Source organism: Papio anubis, chromosome 5 (assembly GCF_008728515.1).
Source record: "Papio anubis isolate 15944 chromosome 5, Panubis1.0, whole genome shotgun sequence".
Taxonomy (NCBI): domain Eukaryota; kingdom Metazoa; phylum Chordata; class Mammalia; order Primates; family Cercopithecidae; genus Papio; species Papio anubis.
Genome location: NC_044980.1, coordinates 147609890 through 147630204, shown reverse-complemented (window position 1 = coordinate 147630204; position 20315 = coordinate 147609890).

The window sequence follows — 20315 nt, the reverse complement described above, 5'->3', positions numbered from 1 at the left end:
GCCATGTTGGCCAGGCTTACACTGGGACTTCTGAGTCAAGTCTTGCATATCCTCCCCAAGGGAGAGGGAACCTTCACTGCACAAACAACTTTCACTCCACAACATGCCAAGAACCAACCTGAACCTAGAGGATCAGGGCCCCAGGTTTTCCAAGGATTCCAATGTGCTTAATGCAGCACAGCTGCTCATCAAACTTGGTTACTGTGATACCATGCAGAGGGGTGGCTAATCCAACAGACAACAGTTCAATACAGACTGTGTGCCATTTATTCTCATTTTGTAGCAATTAATTTGCTTGGGGACCAAGTGTGCTCAATGGTTACATTAACATCCAAAGTCAAATTAAACATTTATGCATCTTTTATCTCCTCATTTCCAAAAGGATAAATCCTGCCAGTGTCTGCAAAAGATATTTTCATTGACGTTGTTTATCTGTTCCACTTGATTCAAGATTACACTGGAGAAACAAGAACTTACATACCATAGTGTTTTTATATAGCAGTGGTGACTAAAGAGGGCCAGATATTAAAAAATATCTAGCCTCGGGCTGGGCTTGGTGGCTTATGCCTGTGATCCCAGCACTCTGGGAGGCCGAGGCGGGCAGATCACCTAAGGTTGGGAGTTCGAGACCAGCCTGACCAACATGGAGAAACCCCATCTCTGCTAAAAATACAAAATTAGTCGGGCATGCTGGCGCATGCCTGTAATCCCAGCTACTCAGGAGACTGAGGCAGGAGAATCACTTGAACCTGGGAGGCAGAGGTTGCCGTGAGCCAAGATCATGCCACTGCACTCCAGCGTGGACAATAGGAGTAAAACTCCATCTCAAAAAAAGAAAAATTCTACCCTCAAGATTCTGGTGCTACATAAATGCAGTGTAATATGACATAAAGAATCAGGCCTGATCATTAGGAACTCCATAAAGGCTTCTCAGAAGAATCCCTCTGAGTTTCTTCAGTCTGTATTTAATACAAAGCTTGTGCTAGGGATGGCAGAAGGGTTTCATCTCATGTGCCAGTTTTGTTCAAATGTCAAAATCACTGTTAAGAAAGAGTCTGAGGCCTAATTATAAGAGTCACAGTTATAGCATGGAGCAAATGTATTACAGTTGTCTGGTTTTTTGTCCTCTGCTGGCTCTCCCACCTCAATTAGATCATGTTTGTCCCTCATCTGAGCTGCCTGATCTTAACTCAGTATCAGGCTTCTAAGGATGTGCATAAAGGTTAACTCTGGAATCGAAGAGACTTGTGTTTGAATCTTAGCTCCATCATTTACCACCTGTATGACCTTGGAGAAGTTACCAAGCCTCTGGTCCTGTTTTCTCATCTCAAAAATAGGGGATAATAATATGCCTACCTCATAGGATTGTTGTGTAAATTAGATGAGACAATATGTGCAAAGCAGTGAGCACAGTGCCTGATGTCACTAAGAGTTCAATCAATGGGCTATTAACATATGTCCCACAATGCCTAGCACTCTGTCACTCACATAGCATGGTCTCAGTAAGCGTTTCTTAGCAGTTATCTCAAGATCCTGAGAATGAGCGATCTCTAGTTTTTTGTTGCATTTTGTTCAGTGCTAGCTAGTATTTATTGGGCACATGCTATATTCTAGGCACTGTTTCGAGTGTTGTATGTGTATTAATTTATTTATTCCTCTACAATCCAATAGTTCTATTGGTGGGGAGAAAAGAAATGCATATTCAGGCAGTCCGGCTCCCACACATCTGCCCTCTTGACCACTGTTTTCACTGTCTCTGCCAAGGAGCAGCTGTCACTTCTTTTGTAATAAGAAAGACAAAATGAAACAGTTTTCTTAAATTAGCTGGGCATGGTGACATGCACCTTTAGTCCCAGCTGCTTGAGAGACTGAGACCGGAGGATCCCTTGAGCCCGAGAAGTCAAGATAAGGCCCCTACACTCCAGCCTGGGTGAAAAAGTGGTATCCTGTATCTTAAGATTTTATTTAAAAATCAGATTTTAAATACGCATTTGTTGAACAATTGTCAACTCCTATGTGAATCTCTAAGAACCTCAAGATTGAGAGACTGACATTCCTTTTAATTCAAAAATTGTTACGGAGAGCAAAAAATGTAAGGCATTGGGCAAGATGCTATGGGAAATAAAAGAAACAGAGGAAATACTGTCTTCTCTTTAAGAGCCTGTAGATGTGGAAGGTGAATTATTATTGTTAATAGCTGACAGTCATTTAGGGCTTATATGTTCCCAGTCACTGTGCTAAAAGCTTTACCTACATTATCTCATTTAATCCTCATAGCAAATGGATTAGAACGGTGCAGTCGATATCCCCATTGTGTGAATGAGGAAACCAAAGCCTTCAAAGGTTCGTGACTTGCTTGGGATTCCAAGAAGGAACATTTGTATAGGCTAAATGGCACATGGCTGCCACAGGCAACAATTCTATCCATCTTTCTTTTCCCCACTGTGTCTTGAAGAGCAGGGAACCTGAGAGGTGTCTGAAATGCTCCTGGTGAAATGAATACCGACTTTGTAATATACTCCCCTCACTAAGTATCAGTGCATTTACCAGACACTAAATTTTAAATGCAGGCACCTGCAGAGCTAGTGCGTTCTAAAGAATCCCACTCCCTGAGTTTATGGGCCTCTTCTTACCTCTCTTCCACTAACGCCTCTGTTTCCACCTTCAGCATTTGGACATGGGGCTAGATGGAGAGGAAACTATCTCCCTGCTTTTGTTTGCTAATTCCCAATTTCAAGATGTTCTATTATGCCTGATATATGGCCTGACAGGGCTCATTCTAGTCCACGACGCTGAGCTTGTAAAATGCACAGGGGAAAATTTACTAATGATTGCGTTCGTCTTAATGCACTGTAGGGAATTTTTTAAGTGAAAAAGGCTCAATAAGCAGGGACATTTTAAACAGCCAATTATGAATAACAATCGCTTGTTGACTGAGTGCAGTAGATCTTCCAGCTCATTCGGTTTTCATCTAATTAAATCTCTCATTTCCACGGACGGCATGCTGTACAAGCTTATGTTTGCCTTTGTCGGCAGGAGATAATCAATAGGAGAAATGTAGATGCATTTCAGCATTTATTAGCAGCTCAATTGGAAACTGTTTTATTTTAATAACATCCTTCTCTTCGTTCTGTTCAGGGTAAATCGACAGCTTTGATGAATAATAGACAACAGAAAATTGGTTTATATTATCCCATTGAGAAGCAAAGAAATTGGAGAATGAAAGAAAGCTCAGAGAGAAATTGAAAAATACTTTAAAACTGAATTTTCTTTGTTATAAAAAAGGAAAAACAAACAAAAATGCTTTCCATTCACTCTAAAAGATTATTAAAACAACTTGACTTCAGCCTACCAAGAAAATGACAGTAAACTCTTACTTTCTGAAGCTTTTCACCACTTTTACTTGCATCTGACATTTAATTATTCTTCATTAATTTCCACAGGAGTGAGAACAACATGGATTAGAAAGGGAAGAACTTGGTGCAAAATACTATTTGTTCACCAGAAATGAACTCAAATATCCAAATGTTCACATTCTCAAATGGTGGACACACTGGTAGGAATAGGAAGTCTTAAGAACAAACATGGGCGGTCCACTATAATGAGTTAGGTATTGATTTTTATTTTGTTTCAGAGACAGGGTCTCACTCTGTCACCCAGGTTGGAGTGCAGTGGTGCCATCTCAGCGCACTGCAGCCTCAACCTCCTGGACTTAAGCAATCCTCCCACCTCAGCCTCCTGAGTAGCTAGGACTGCAGGCATACGCTACCATGCCTGGCTAATTTTTATATTTTTTGTAAAGATGATGATTCGCCATGCTGCCTAGACTATCCTCGAACTCCTGGGCTCAAGTGATCTGTCAGCCTTAGCCTCCCAAATTGTTGGGATCACAGGCATGATCTACTGAGCTGGTCATGATGAGTTATTCATAAGAGTTCTCTGCACACCTTCATTGATGGAATTCAAACTGACCAGAAGACTTTTCTTCTGAAATCCTGGCTGAAATATTCAACTGTGACTATCAGGCATCTCAAATTTAATATCTAAAAATTTTAATGTTTTATCACAATGAGGTACCATTTACATGTGTTAGGATAATTATTAAAGAAAAACAAAATTCTAAGTGTTGGCAAGAAGGTGGAGAAAACAGAACACTTGTGCACTGCTAGTGGGAATATAAAATGGTACAACACTGTGGAAAATGGTGTGGTGATTCCTCAAAAAATTAAATGTAGATGCATAGATGGTCAAAGGGTACAAAGTCTCAGCTTGACAGGAAGAGTGAGTTTTTGAGATCTATTGCACACCATGGTGACTATAGTTAATAATAATGCAATGTATATTTTTAAATTGCTAAGTGAGTGGGTTTTAAATGTTTAAAGCACACATACACACCAAAATATGTGAGATGATGGATATGTGTATTAGCTTGATTTAATCATCCCATAATGTACACATATAAGAAAACACCACATTGTGCTGCATAAGTATATACAACTATTATTTGTCAATTTTTTATTTGTGTTTTTGTTTTGTTTTATTTTGTTTTGTTTGAGACAGTTTCGCTCTATCGCCCAGGCTGGAGTATAGTGGCGTGATCTCGACTCACTGCAAGCTCCGCCTCCCAGGTTCACGCCATTCTCCTGCCTCAGCCTCCCAAGTAGCTGGGACTACAGGTGCCCGCCACCATGCCTGGCTAATTTTTTTTGTATTTTAGTAGAGACGGGGTTTCACCGTGTTAGCCAGGATGGTCTCGATCTCCTGACCTCGTGATCAGCCCGTCTCAGCCTCCAAAGTGCTGGGATTACAGGCATGAGCCACCGTGCCCGGCCAATTTTTTATTTTTTCTGAGACACAGTCTTGCTCTGTCACCAGGCTGGAGTGCAGTGGCACGATCTTGACTCACTGCAACCTCCGCCTCCCAGGTTCAAGTGATTCTCCTGCCTCAGCCTCCCGAGTAGCTGGGACTACCGGCTCGCGCCACCATGCCCAGCTAATTTTTATATTTTTAGTAGAGACGGGGTTTCACCATGTTGGCCAGGATGGCCTCAATCTCTTGACCTCGTGATCTGCCTGCCTTGGCCTCCCAAAGTGCTGCGATTACAGGCGTGAGCCACCATGCCCAGCCTATTTGTCAATTTTTTAAATTAAATTAAATTTTAAAATTAAGCATAAAATTACATATAATTCAGCAATCCCACTTCTGGGTAAATACCCAAAAGAAGTGGAAGCAGGGGATCAAACAGACATTCGTTCACCCATATTCATAGCAGCATTATTCACAATAGCCAAGAGGTGGCAGCCATCGAAAGTTCATTTATGGATGAATAAATAAGAAAACTCTGACACGTACACGCAATGAAACATCACACAGCCTTTAAAAGGAAGGAAATCCTGTAATATACTACAACCAGGAATAATCTTGAGAACATTATGCTAAGTGAAATAAGCCAGTCATAAAATGACAAATAATGTATGATTCCACTTATGTGGGGCATCTAAAGCATCCGAGTTCATAGAACAGGAAGTAGAGACAGGGAGAGAAGAGGAATAAGGAGTTATTTAATGGGTACAGAGTTTCAGTTGGAAAAGATGGTAAAGTTCTGGAGATGGACAGTTAATGAAGGATGCACAACAAATGCAACAGAACTGTACACTTAGAAATGGTTAAAATGGCAAGGCTCTTTTTTCTTTTTTTTTTTTTTTTTTTTTTTTTGGTGGATATGGGGGTCTCACTATGTTACTCAGGCTGGTCTTGAACTCCTGGCTTAAGTGATCCTCCTGCCTCAGCCTCCCAAAATGCTGGGATTACAGATGTAAGCCACTGCATCTGGTCTAAAATGGTAAATTTTACGTTATGTTCATTTTACCACAATAAACGAATCTGAGTATTTTAATCTCCAGATCTAGTTGTCCTCTGATGCTTCCCACCTCAGCATACCGCACATCCGTTCACCCTGCACTCAAGCCAGAGATCTGGGAACCTGCCCTGATACCTCTGCACTCCTGCCCACCCCCAGTCAGTGCTACTGCCTAAATCAATTTCCAGTCAGTCTACTTCCTGTCATCCCCTACCGTCTCCCTGGTCCAAGGGATAGTCGTTTCTTACCTGCTTTTTTTTTTTTTTTTTTTTTTTGAGACGGAGTTTCGCTCTTGTCCCCCAGGCTGGAGTGCAATGACGGGATCTCGGCTCACCCCAACCTCTGCCTCCTGGGTTCAAGTGATTCTCCTGCCTAGCCTCCCAAGTAGTTGGGATTACAAGCGCCTGCCACCACACCCAGCTAATTCTTTGTATTTTTAGTAGAGACAGGGCTTTGCTATATTGGCCAGGCTGGTCTCAAACATCTGACTTCGTGAACCACCCGCCTCGGCCTCCCAAAGTGCTGGGATTACAAGCATGAGCTACCACACCTGGCCAACCTGAATTCTTAAATGGCCTCCTACCTGGTTTCTGACATCAGCTCAGGCCCCACTCCTCACAGGCCATTGTGTACCAGAGACCAGACTGAGCTTTTACAGACATCAACTAGGCACTGCCACTCCCCAATTTCAAAGATTCCCTTTACACTTAGAGTGAAATCTGGACTCCTCTCCAAGACCACCTGTCGCAGAAGTCGGTTGACCTATTCGTACCTTGTGCCGCATCTTCCCCGACTCTGTGTTTCTGTGCTTCTCCATACACTCTGCTTTAGTTTCTCCAGTGAACTAGGTCATCTTCATTTGGGGCCTTTGCTCATGGCACTGCCTTTGCCTGGAATATTCTCCTCTAATCGATTTCCTGGCTAATCTCTCCTTTGACTTCAGGCCTCAGCAAAAATGGCCCTTCCTCAAAGGGCCCATCACAGATGCCACATTGCTGAAAGAGTCCCCCTGCTATCCTCCCAAGCCCTCCCTTCTTTTCTTCCATGGTACTTTTTACATGTCTATATTTGTATATTCCTCCCTAGCCAGTGGACTGTCAGATTCCTGAGGACGGCAACTATGCCTATCTTAATATTCCCAGCACCTAGAACAATATCTGGTGCATAGTAGCACTCAAACATTCACTGGGTGAATGAATATGTAAAGAAATGCATGTTATTTTAGGTCACCCAAACAATAAAAACAGAAAGCCTTCCTTTAACCAGGTAGCCTCCACCTTTTACTTTCTTAGGTACACAGACAGGCCTCTGGACAGTTATCTGAAACTGGCTCTATGTACACTATTCCATACGTCCTGTCATAACCACTTAATGTTGGTCATATACACTCAAAGGTCCTCTTGTAAAAGGGCCTCACTTTTCCTGAGATGGGGATAAGAGTGATGCTTGTCAAAGACAAGGTAATTGCTTGAGTTGTTTCCTGCAATGATATAAATCTGTTGACGACTGCCACACAGCTGTTGCTGTTCCTTGGTTTTTAATGGCATGCTGCCTTCTGTATTAGTGAACAAATTCCTTGAAACAACATGAGATTGGCAATATAGATGGAATATCAAATTAGGACTACGGTTGCCAAGCACTCTGGAGCGGTCCTGATTCCCTACCTAAGCAGTAATAACAAAGCCCCCAGCTCCTTCCACAGTTCTTCCACCCTTCTGCAAGCGATGTTCCCCTAGGTAACACTCCAACAAACAGTACTTGGGTAATGACCAATGCTACAGTGATTATTATTGTTATTATGGACTCTCTTTTATTTTCATTTAATTAGTAATTATTTTAAATTACATGGCTGAAGAGCTGCTACAATGGGTGTTTCCTGGCAGTCAGTAGCTAATTCTCCATCAATGCAGAAATATGGGCTATTTTGAGTTCAGCCATTAGAGTCTATAGTGATGAACACCTCTCAGGGCCATATGGTGTAGTCTAAACCCAGTGTCTTTTCACAACAGTAGTTTTGCTTCTATTACCATTAAAGAGAAACATGTAAAAACTGTTCTCTCTAGACAGAGCTCCTATGCTGGCAGCCTCTTGAGTATCTGAGAGGAGGAAACCAAACAATTCTGCAACATAAATCAGTGTTCAGTCCTTTCTGTGTTCCCCCTCATGAATGCTAGAGTTCACAGCTAATATTTAATTGCCTATAAAATGCACACCTCTTCTGTTGGGGTTGATACCTAACAAATCTGGCAGTAATGCAGGGGTGAAATCTCAAATCTGGGTGACTCATAATCTGGCAGTAATACAGAGGTGAAATTTGGATGGTAGTGTATGAACATGAAAAAGACTGGATAACACACTCTGTTTTTGCATTTTAAACATTTAGGGATAGTCCTATTTCTACAAATAAATTTGCTGTCTTCAAATCATTGACTCCAGAGAATGAGTAAGATGAGCCTGGAACATCTTTTTAAGTCATAAAGTAAGGTAGTGCTCAATGATGGAGAAACATACAAAGGACACAGGAACTAATTTGAAGTGGCGCCCACTGGCCAAATATGGGAAATTTTGACCATTAAAATAAATAATGACAGTAACAGATTACAATCCATTAAATAAAGCACCCATGAATCCATACCGATAAGAATAAATGAATAAATACATGAGAGGAGAAAGCTTTTCTTCATAGTAGAAAGACAACTAATAGATGAAGAAGGAATGATAACAGAAAATCAACATTTGGCAACCTCATTGTAATAATTCAGTCAAGAAAAATCAATGGATGCTAAAACTCTAGTCAGTGAAAAGTTGATGAGGAAATAGATATCTACAGAGTCTCAAAGTCTCTCCTCACAAGATCCTTATTAATTACAAAGGGAGTAAAGAATAATTTTACAGTAGACACCTGGGAGATGCCAGCCTAATAAGTAATCGAGTGAAAAAACCAGCAACCAAATAGACATCGTGTGCTACCCAGTGGGTTGCAATGAAAAAAATACAGCTCTGTGACATTCTTACCAAAATGTACACCGTAGGTCTAACCAGGACGACAGAGGACAAGACCAAATAGAGGAAGATTCTACAAAATGACTGGTCTATAATCTTCACCCATGTCTAGGCCATGAAAGCCAGGAAAAGGCTGAGGAACAATGCCAGGTTGGAAGAAACTAGAGAAAAGGACAACTGGCTGCAATGCTGATGAAAGTTTGGATAGGATCCTCTGCCATCAGGAGTGTTACTGGGACTATTAGCAAAACGTTAATGGCACCTCTAGATGAAGGGTATGCCAAAGTTCTATATACTGTTCTTACAACTTGCCTAAGAGTTTGAAACTGTTTCAAAAGAAATCTTTTTTTTTTTTTTTTTTTGAGATGGAGTCTCTCTCTGTCACCCAGTCTAGAGTGCAGTGGCACGGTCTCAGCTCACTGCAACCACTGCCCCCCTGGGTTCAAGCAATTCTCCTGCGTCAGCCTCCCAAGTAGCTGGGACTACAGGGGTGCACAACCACACCCGGCTAATTTTTGTATTTTTAGTAGAGACAGGGTTTCGCCATGTTGGCCAGTCTGATCTCGAACTCCTGACCTCACATGATCCACCTGCCTTGGCCTCCCAAAGTGCTTGGATTACAGGCATAAGCTACCGCACCCAGCCTCAAAAGAAATCATTTTTCTTTAAATGCGCTCTTCCAATTTCCTTGAAACAGGTAACCTTTCTATTTTTCTCTTTAATAGTGGTATGGCTGTAGGAAATAACTGTTTTTCATTATTATAAGAAAAGCTGCATTAGCACAATAAAGAATGGCACCTGACACATGACCTCAGTCTTAGGGACACCAGGTGCTAGTGTGGGGTGGGAAATGGGTGCTATTACTTTTTTCTATAAATCTGTTAGTAGTATCTCATTGTGTTAATTATGTGTATTAGTCCATTTTCACACTGCTGATAAAGACATACCCAAGACTGGGGAAAAAAAAGAAGTTTAATTGGACTTAACAGTTCCACATGGCTGGGAAGGCCTCAGCATCATGGCAGGAGGCAAAAGGCACTTCTTACATGGCAGTGGCAAGAGAAAAACGAGGAAGATGCAAAAGTGGAAACCCCCAATAAGACCATCAGATCTCATGAGACTTATTCACTACTATGAGAACAGTATGGGGGAAACCACCCCCATGATTTAATTATCTCCCACTAGGTCCCTCCCACAACACATGGGAATTATGGGAGTACAGTTCAAGAGGCGATTTGGGTGGGGACCCAGAGCCAAACCATATCACTATGTACATTTGTTACTTTGGTAAAAATTAAATTTCATTAATTTTCCAAATAAGCAGAGGTTAGGAATTTAAGGGGTTTTTTTTGTTTGTTTTTTTGTTTTTTTGGTTTTTTTTTGATACAGAGTCTTGCTCTGTCACCAGGCTCGAGTGCAGTGGCGCAATCTCAGCTGACTGCAACCTCCACCTCCCGAATTCAAGCAATTCCCCTGCCTTAGCCTCCTGAGTAGCTGGGACTACAGGTGCCTGCCACCACGCCCAGCTAATTTTTTGTATTTTAGTAGAGACGGGGTTTCACCATGTTGGCCAGGATGGGCTTGATCTCCTAACCTTGTGATCCACCCACCTCGGCCTCCTGAAGTGCTAGGATTACAGGTGTGAGCTACCACGCCCGGCCTAGGAATTTAGGCCTTCATGTGAAAAGATGCTCAACATCACTAATCACTAGGGAAACGCAAGTCAAAGCCACAGTGAAATACCACGTCACACCCTTTAGGATGGCTAGTATAAAAATATAAATAAATACAAAGCGTTGTTGAGATTGTGGAGGAACTGGAACCTTAGTGCATTGCTAGTGGGAATATTAAATGGTGCAGCCACCATGAAAACAGTATAGAGGTTCCTCAAAAAAATTAAACACAGAATTATCACATGACTCAGCAATTCCACTGCTGAGTAAATACTAAAAAGAAGTGAAAGCAGTGACTCAAAGAGGTATTTGCACACCCGTGCTCATAGCAGCAATATTCACAATAGCCAAAAGGCAGAAGCAGCCCAGGTGTCCATCGGCAGATGGACAATGTGGTATATACATAAAATGGAATATTATTCAGCTTTAAGAAAGAAATTCTGGGCTGGGTGCAGTGGCTCACACCTGTAATCCCAACACTTTGGGAGGCTGAGGCAGGCAGATCACTTGAGGTCAGGAGTTCAAAACCTGCCTGGCCAACATGGTGAAACCCCATCTCTACTAAAAACACAAAAATTAGCTGGGCATGGTGATGGGTACCTGTAATCCCAGCTACTCTCGAGGCAGAGGCAGGAAAATCGCTTGAACCCAGGAGGCAGAGGTTGCAGTGAGCCGAGATCATGCCACTGCACTCCAGCCTGGGTGACAGAGGGAGACTCTGCCTCAAAAAAAAAGAAATTCTGACACATGCCACAATATGGATGAATCTTGAAGACATTACACCAAATGAAATAAGCCAGTCACAAAAGGACAAATATTGTATAATTCCATTTATAACAGGTGCCTACAGTAGTCAAATACACAGAGACAGAAGTAGAATGGTGGTGGTCAGGGGTTCCTGGGAGGGGATATGAGGAGTTATTGTTTGATGGATACAGAGTTTCAGATGGGGAAGATTTAAAAGTTCTGGAGATGGATGGTGGTGATGGCTGCACAATGTAAATGTAGTTACTGCCATAGAATTATACACTTTAAAGTGGCTAAGATGGTATATTTTATGTGATGTATAGTTTACCATAATCTTTTTGAAAAAGAATTCAGACTTTGGAGTCAAACAGAGGTTTAAATTCTGGCTCTGCTGCTTACTAGCTGTGTGACCTTAGATAAATTATTTAATTTCTTCGAACATTAGGTTTCTCATTTGTTAAATGGAAACAATATTCAAGTATTCAAGCCAACAAGAAAGGATTGTTATGAGGAGGAAGAGCATACATTTAGCAGAGTGCCAGGCACTTGGTAGGCATCTGGTAATATTAGCAAGACTGTAAATGCCCAGAGACATGAAATAAGAGACCATAGGTATTCAGAGCTCATTTGGTATGGTTGAAGTATGTGGTAATGAGCATTGATGCTATAATGAAAAGCAGGTCTTCGTAAGACAAGAAGGTTAAACTTTATCCTGACACCTGTGGAAGGCCACTGGAGGGTTTTAATAGTGCCGAAAAATATTAGAAAAGAGGGCAGAGAGGGGAGTAAAAATCAAGCCAAGGTTTTACGGACGTAGACATCTGTACTCTTCACTTAGTCACTTAGTCATGGGCTTGCAAATCCTCTCCATTAACACAGACAATCAACACTGTTGGCTTATGGGAAAACAAGTCATTAAGAGAAAAGCCGCATTGAACACTCTCACTTTGCACCATCTTATCAGAGCAGGGAACTTGGATATAAAGAAGTTAACTAGGCCGTGCGCGGCGGCTCACACCTGTAATCCCAGCACTTTGGGAGGCTGAGGTGGGTGGATCACCTGAGGTCAGGAGTTTGAGACCAGCCCGGCCAGAAATTAGATGGCTGTGGTGGTGCGCTCCTGCAGTCCCAGCTACTTAGGAGGCTGAGGCAGGATAATCACTTGAACCCGGGAGGCGGAGGTTGCAGTGAGCTGAGATCACGAAACTGCACTCCAGCCTGGGTAACAGAGCGAGATGAAAGAGAGAGAGAAAGAGAGAAAGAGGGGAAAGAAAGGAAAGAAAAAAACTAGCCACATAGAAAATAATAAAGTCAGTTGAGGCCTAAGCATAAACTCTAAGAGGCTTCTCTTTCCTTCTCTCCCACTTTAAATCACTGGGTGGAGGGTATAAGGGCTTCACTTGCTTCTGTGACTTTACCAAGACTTCCTATTGTGTTCTCTATACCCTGCCTGTGCCAAGCTTTCTTCAGATTCTTAATATCTGTGATGAGCAGGGATGGATCAGAAGACAGTTCTGCTCAGGTCACAACCTGCATATCCAAAGATGGCCTGCGCTACAATTTCATCATATTTCAACATTCTAATGTGGTCACATTTTCACCAGCATCCACTTAATGCCACTTAATCAGGTGCTTTCCCCTGGTTTTTCTCTCCACCTATAAAACTTAAGGTTTTATGTGAAAACTCAAGGTAATGACAGCTGCCAAAACGCACATATTTCTCCTGAGTTACCTGCATTCTTCCATTCCTGGGTCTGCTCACAATACTCAAAGTGATATTTATTTTTAAATTTATTATTTTTTTCTAATTACCTAGGTAATATATATTTCACTTAGAAAACAAAAAATATAGAAAAACACACAAAGTGAAATTAAAGGTTGCCTATAATCTTATCATCCAGATATATCTCTTAATACTCCTAAGATGTTCATCTTTTTCTTTATGGCTTCTGCCTTTGCTTTATAAAAAGGGTTCTCCATCCCAAGTGAGATAAATTTCGCCCATATGTGTTCATTTTTTATTAAACATCTCATATCTGCAACTTAAGTTCTTTTAAACTGGCCTTGATTTTAAAAGTTCAGAGTCTGTTAACTTGCGCTAAAGCATGCGGCTGCTTTAGCTGGCGAGCATTGGATAAGGAATGGAAAATTAAACTGGGAAATGAGAGTAATTGATCTTCACCAATGGACCCAGCCTCTCTGTGCCTAAATTCCCCTGTGTGTAAAAATGCAGGAAATTACATTTGAACCCCAAATTTACTTTTTCCCTGCTTTAAAATACGGCATATACACAGAAGGCTGCACAGTGTCATGAACAATAATAAAACAAATGCCCACCAATCCACACATGGATTTTGACAGCATTTAACAATTTCCCTGATTTCTTCTAATCCACTTAAAAAGTGGTGGCCCCGGCTGGGCGCGGTGGCTCAGACCTGTAATCCCAGTACTTTGGGAAGCCGAGGCCGGCGGATCATGAGGTCAGGAGATCGAGACCATCCTGGCTAACATGGTGAAACCCCGTCTCTACTAAAAATACACAAAATTAGCCGGGCGCGGTGGCGGGCGCCTGTAGTCCCAGCTACTCGGGAGGCTGAGGCAGGAGAATGGCGTGAACCTGGGGGTGGAGCTTGCAGTGAGCCGAGATCGTGCCACCGCACTCCAGCCTGGGCGACAGAGCGAGACTCCGTCTCAAAAAAAAAAAAAAAAGAAGTGGTGGTGGCCCCTCATGCTGTGCTCTGACAGAGTTAGTTTGCATAGCCCATCTCTCCTTGGAGGAACTTGTCTCTCTTTTAAATTAGCTTACTTGGTTGCCTCAGAAGCTATTCTTTCTCACGGGCTCAACAAAAGTAATGATTTTGTCATTTACCTGTCATTTTCATTGTTAGGGTGAGAGTGATGAGCTTTGCAGCTATATCCTAAGCAGAAGTGTAAGTATATTTCAATTCCACCTTTATCCTGTATCAAATCTATATACTGGAGCCTCTCTGGGAGGCTACATAAGAATCATGCTGCTTTAATAACAAACCTTTCTTTCTAGCAGTGTAAGTCACCCCTCAATCTTCCAAAAATTCTTCATCCCTTTATTAAGCTTCCCAGGTGACTTTAGAATTATATTGTCTAGTTAAAAAAAAATACTTTTGACATTTTTATGAGAATTGAAGTGGTTGAATTCTTGAGTTATGCCATTCAAGAATAGGTATGCCCTACCATTTATTTAAGTCTTCTTTCAAATCCCTCAGTAAAATTTTGCAGTTCTATTTCTATGGGTCCTGCCTACTTATTGTAAGTTTGTTCCTAGGTATTTTATATTTTAGTTTCTATTTTTAATACCTTTAAAAATTATCTTTTCTTTAGATTTGTTGATTTTGAAAGATAAGCATTAGCTAGGCACAGTGGCATGTGCCTGTAGTCCCCGCTACTTGGGAGGCTGAGGTGGGAGGGTTTGAGCCCCAGAGCTTGAGCCTGGGCAACAGAAACAGTGAGACCCCTGTCTCTTAAAAAAAAAAAAACATATATATATATATTTGCATATTGGTTTTGTAACCAACTGCCTTATTGAACTCTACTTACTTCTAGTATTTTTTCTGTTGACATTGTTGGGTTGCTAGATAGGCAATTATATGTAAATAATAATTTGCCTCCTCCTTTCCAAAGATTATTCTCTTATTTCATTTGTTTTACTGTTTTGGCTAAACTTTCAGAAAACATTAAATGATCACGGATAGTCGGCATACTTGTCTTGTACCTGAACTTAGCGGGAAACACCAGAGCTTCACTTTAAGTATAGTGATACCTGTGGCAGAAACAATAAATCAGCTTATTCAACAATTCCATTCTCTTGCATTTGAGAAAGAAGAGAAAAGAGCAGCCCTTGACATTCAGAAGCTGGCCAGGCACTCACAGCAAGGCCATGCTGCCCTCTCTTGGACATAAACCATGTCACAGAATATCAAAGCCAGACAAAGTTGCTCTGGGATCATGATTCAGTAAGATAAGGCGAGTCCACACCATCATTTTGTTGAAGCTCAGGCAAAAATAAGTTCACTGTGCCCCTCACAAAATAGCAAACATTCCTCTCTCGGCCAAAATGAGTAACTGTTAACTCTTTACCACTTACCCCCTTTTCAATCTCGTTTGTCCTCCCTCTTGATAAAACTTGAGATAATCATAGAATTGCATCTGCTTTCTAACAGCATCCAATCTAGAAAGAAAATCTGCTTCCTTAGCCCCTCCACAAATCACCTAACCAATACCCAAATCCTATAACAGGTTCTAACACCTCTTATTGAGACACCCCATAGCTCCCCATGGTGTATGTTTTCCCTCGCTGTACTAACCCAACTTGTTCAACTAGAGTTGTATTTGTAGTGGTCTCTGACTGGAGGACATTGGCATGCTTTAGAAAACTAAAAAGTACATTTCTGTACTTACAACTAAGGTTCATTCCTATAATGTATGCCAGTCATTTATGCCCACACTGATTCAGAGATGGAAGAGAACAATGAGAGGAGGTGGTCACAGAGTAGGAGATTACAGAGTCTGTTATACCCAGACAATACACAGGCATCTGGCCCTTTAGGAGCAGCTATGGTGGAATCCTAGCCTTTCCACTAGAACAGTCCTATTGTGAGGAGGTATGGTTTTCTTCCTATGTCATCTGATTGCATTGTTTCTGGCTACGTAGCTTTAAAATCTAGTTCTTGGGCCACTTAGGAATTCTTCGAGTGATCCAATATTCTTTTAATAATTCATTTTTCCTACATTAGTCTTACAAGATGCTGGCACGGGATGCTTCTGCTTTAGCATGGTGTCTTCGACTGAGTTACCACTACAATAGGTATCAGGATGCCAAAATGATTGCGAGAGCATCACTTCCAACTCCCAGATATTACTCATCTTTCAGCCAATTCTAACCCACAACCCTACAGAGAAGGGGATTCTGAGAAATGTACTTCCAGGTTGGCTATAACAACAGCACATTCCTACGAAGGATTTTTTTTTTTTTTTTAAACTACACAGGATTCTTAATCTTCCCTGTATGCCCTTTTCCCACATCGAATTTTTTCATTTGTATTTGATTGAATTCATAGGTCATGTCCACTTTAATGATCCTTTTCCCCCCAAAGAATCAAGAGTTAGGAGTGTTCAATTATCAAGTAGCTTCAACTATACTTAAACCTTTTATAAAAAGGAACAAATTTCCAGTTCTAAGGCAGTATGATTTTAAAAAGTTATCTATATAGTTTCTATTTGAAAGAATCTATTAAGGTTCCTTTATGATAACCGTAGAATCGATTTCATAAATTTTTATAGCCATTTAAAAAGGACAGGTATTTTCTGTAGGGTACAAAGTTTTTAATATTTATCACACCTATTACTGTGTAACAAACTACTTCAAATCTCAATGGCTTAAACAATAAGCAGTTACTATTGTTCATGACTCTGTAAGTCAGTTTATAGTGGGTTTTCTCATCTCAACTGGGTTCATTCATGCTTCTATAGTCAGTTTTTCATAGGGTAGGCAGCTCTGTTGATGTAGGCTGGGCTCACTCACATGTTTAGGAGTTGGCTGGCTGTCAGTGGATGATTCATTGCTCTCTTCCATGGGGTCTCTAGTCCTCCAGCAGGTTAGCTTGGGCTTGTTGACATGGCAGAAGCAAAGGCCCAGGAAAAAAAGAGGAAGCAAACAAGACCTCTGAGGCCTAGACTGAAAACTGGAAAGCTGTCACTTCTGCTACTTTCTGTTGGCCAAAGAAATCACAAAGCCAGCCCAGATTCAAAGACTCCACCTCTTAATAAGAGGAGATACAAAGTCACATTGCAAACAGCACCGATATATGAAAAGAGTAAAGAACTGTGACCATTTAGGCCAGGCGTGGTGGCTCATGCCTGTAATCCCAGCACTTTGGGAGGCCAAGGTGTGCGGATCACCTGAGGTCAGGAGTTCGAGACCAGCCTCAACATGGAGAAACCCCATCTCTACCAAAAATACAAAATTAGCCAGGCGTGGTGGTGCATGCCTGTAATCCCAGCTACTTGGGAGGCTGAGGCAGAATTGCTTGAACCTGGGAGGTGGAGGTTGCAGTGAGCCGAGATCGCGCCATCGCACTCCAGCCTGGGCAGCAAGAGTAAACTCCGTCTTGGGGGAAAAAAAAAAAGAACCGTGACCATTTAGATAAACAGACAGATAAATCATTTGAATCAGCATTTCTCATATTGGGGTCCACAGTGGACACATGGAATTTACAAATGCTCTTCAGAAGACATACATTTTCTCAAATTGACTGCATCTGTAAACAACTTTTGTAGGGTTATTTAGTACTTTTTCCTTAAATTGCACTTTGAAATTAATATTGCCATCCCTTCCTTTCCAAAGTAGAATTTGTATGAGCTTCCTTGGGCCATATGTGAAAATAATCATTCAAGTCCCTATTGGATAATTTTAAAAATTTTATTTTAGTACACAAGTATAATTCACCTACCAATATTTCCTTGCTTTCATTCAAAGTATTTGTAATAGGTTAGGTGAGTGGCTTACACCTATAACCCCAGCACTTTGGGAGGCCGAGGTGGGAGGATCACTTGAGCCCAGGAGTTTGAGACCAGTCAGGGCAACATGGCAAAACCCCATCTCTACAAAAAATACAAAAATTAGCCATGTGTGGTGGTGCAAGCCTTTTCTCCCAGCTACTTGGGAGGCTGAGGTGGGAGGATCACCTGAGCCTGGGAGGCTGAGGCTACAATGAGCCATGATCGTGTCACTGCACTCCAGCCTAGGCAACAGGTCAAGACCCTGTCCCTAAAACAGTAAGAATAAAATAAAATCCCCTAAGTTGACATTTGATATCATAGCTCTTTACTGATCCATATATTTGTTTTTACCCTTTCTCCTAATTGTATCTCTTTAAGTAAACTCCTAAAGAAGCAGTAACTATTTTTCAGAGCCCCTGTCCCTCTGAATCCATTGACTCAGCACAATAAACACTTTCAAAGACTGATGTACAGTTGTCTTTCCCATCAGTGAGCTCCACAGGCAGGGGCCATATTTACTCTGTTCACTGCCTGTATCTTCAGTACCAGGTATATAATAGTTGCCCAATAAATTACATTGAGTTGAAAAAACAAAAGTTGACCTTTTTTTTTTTTTTTTTTTAATCCATCATGATTACTTTTTGAGAGGAGAGACGGGGTAATGACTGGGAGGGACAGGTAGGGGCTTCAGGGTTGCTATTCATGTTCTATTTCTTGTCCTAATGGGGGTTATTTGTACATGTTCATAGCTGATCATAATTTTGTACCGTATACTTGCAATCGGTGTACTTTCTGAATGTGCTATACTCCAATGATGAAAATTTGGGTCTACAGTAATTCTTTGGAAAAGAAGGAAATTACAAGCATTCAGAGATTGCCATTAAAGAATAACAGATAATGGTTTCTGAATGTATTAGTCCATTTTCACACCAAGACTGTACTTAAAATACAGTATTTTAAATACAAAACTGTATTTAAAAGTATTATAAAATACCCAAGACTGGGTAATTTATAAAGAAAAGACGTTTAATTGAGTCAAAGTTCCGCATGGCTGGGGAGGCCTCAGGAAACTTACAATCATGGCAGAGGGTGAAGTAGGCACATTTTACATGGCAGCAGGCAAGACAGCGAGTGAAGAGGGAACTTTCAAATACTTATAAAACCATCAGATCTCATGAGAACCCACTCATTATCACAAGAACAGCATGGGGTACACCACACCCATCATCAATCACCTCCCTCCGTCATTAAGTAGGGATTACAGGTCCCTCCCTAGAAACATAGGGATTACAATTTGAGATGAGATTTGGGTGGGAACACAGAGCCAAACCGTATCACTGAACATGCAAAGTGAAACTTCAAGTGGGGACCACAATGTTTTCTAACATTGATGTTTCTAGAAAGTGCACTCTTAGCCATGAAAACTAGCCAGATGTCACAATGGGATTCACTGAGATAATGTATATAAAGTGCTTAAAATAGTACCAGGTACAGTCAGTGACACAGATTAGCTGTTATTACTTTTTGTAACATACTAGAAGCAGTTCCAAATGAAGGCTTAACCTGCAATCACAAGCAAATTTTCTTCATTACAATCCTATTTTTTCCTTACCTCTTTCAAAATAGCTTTTATAGCCTGACTGAAGCAGTGCCTTCACTTACATAATTTATATTTATGATGTCCATGGCACCACCTGACTTATTTTAGTCACACCCAAGAAGTCACAAGTCCAAAACCAATTGTGGAGCATCCCCACCAAATGAGAGCCCAGTGACCTGGTGTGGTGATTCTCCAACATGCAAATCACTGGGGCATTTATTAAAAGTGCAGGTTCAATGGTTTCCCACACCAAAGCTTCTGATTCACTTAGTCTGAGAGTGGAGCCCAGGAACTTGCATTTTTAAACAAATTCTTCAAGTGATTCTAAAAAAGGTTGTCTACAGAGAACACTGAGTCTCTCATTTCATAAATGAATGAAATGGAAGCCAGCAAGGGAAGGGACATATCCAGTCTTCTTTCTGGCTACTGAGAATGCGCAGACTAGAATGAAGGTCACCTTTTAACATTCCAGTGTTATTTCCATGACTCCATGCTACAACAGCTTAGAACTCAGAATGAATCTGTCATAAACCTTGGTTTATTCCACTGACCCCGATGCCTTTTTACCCATGCATTAGGTTAACTGGAGACACACAAAAACCCAGCTGTATACTCATTAGGTATGCAGAACCAGGTACTTTAGAAACCTACTTTTTTTTTTTTTTTTTTTTTTGAGACGGAGTCTCGCTCTGTCACCCAGGCTAGAGTGCAGTGGCACGATCTCCGCTCACTGCAAGCTCCGCCTCCCGGGTTCACACCATTCTCCTGCCTCAGCCTCCCGAGTAGCTGGGACTACAGGTGCGCACCACCACGCCCGGCTAATCTTTTATATTTTTAATAGAGAAGGGGTTTCACCGTGTTTGCCAGGATGGTCTCGATCACCTGACCTCGTGATCC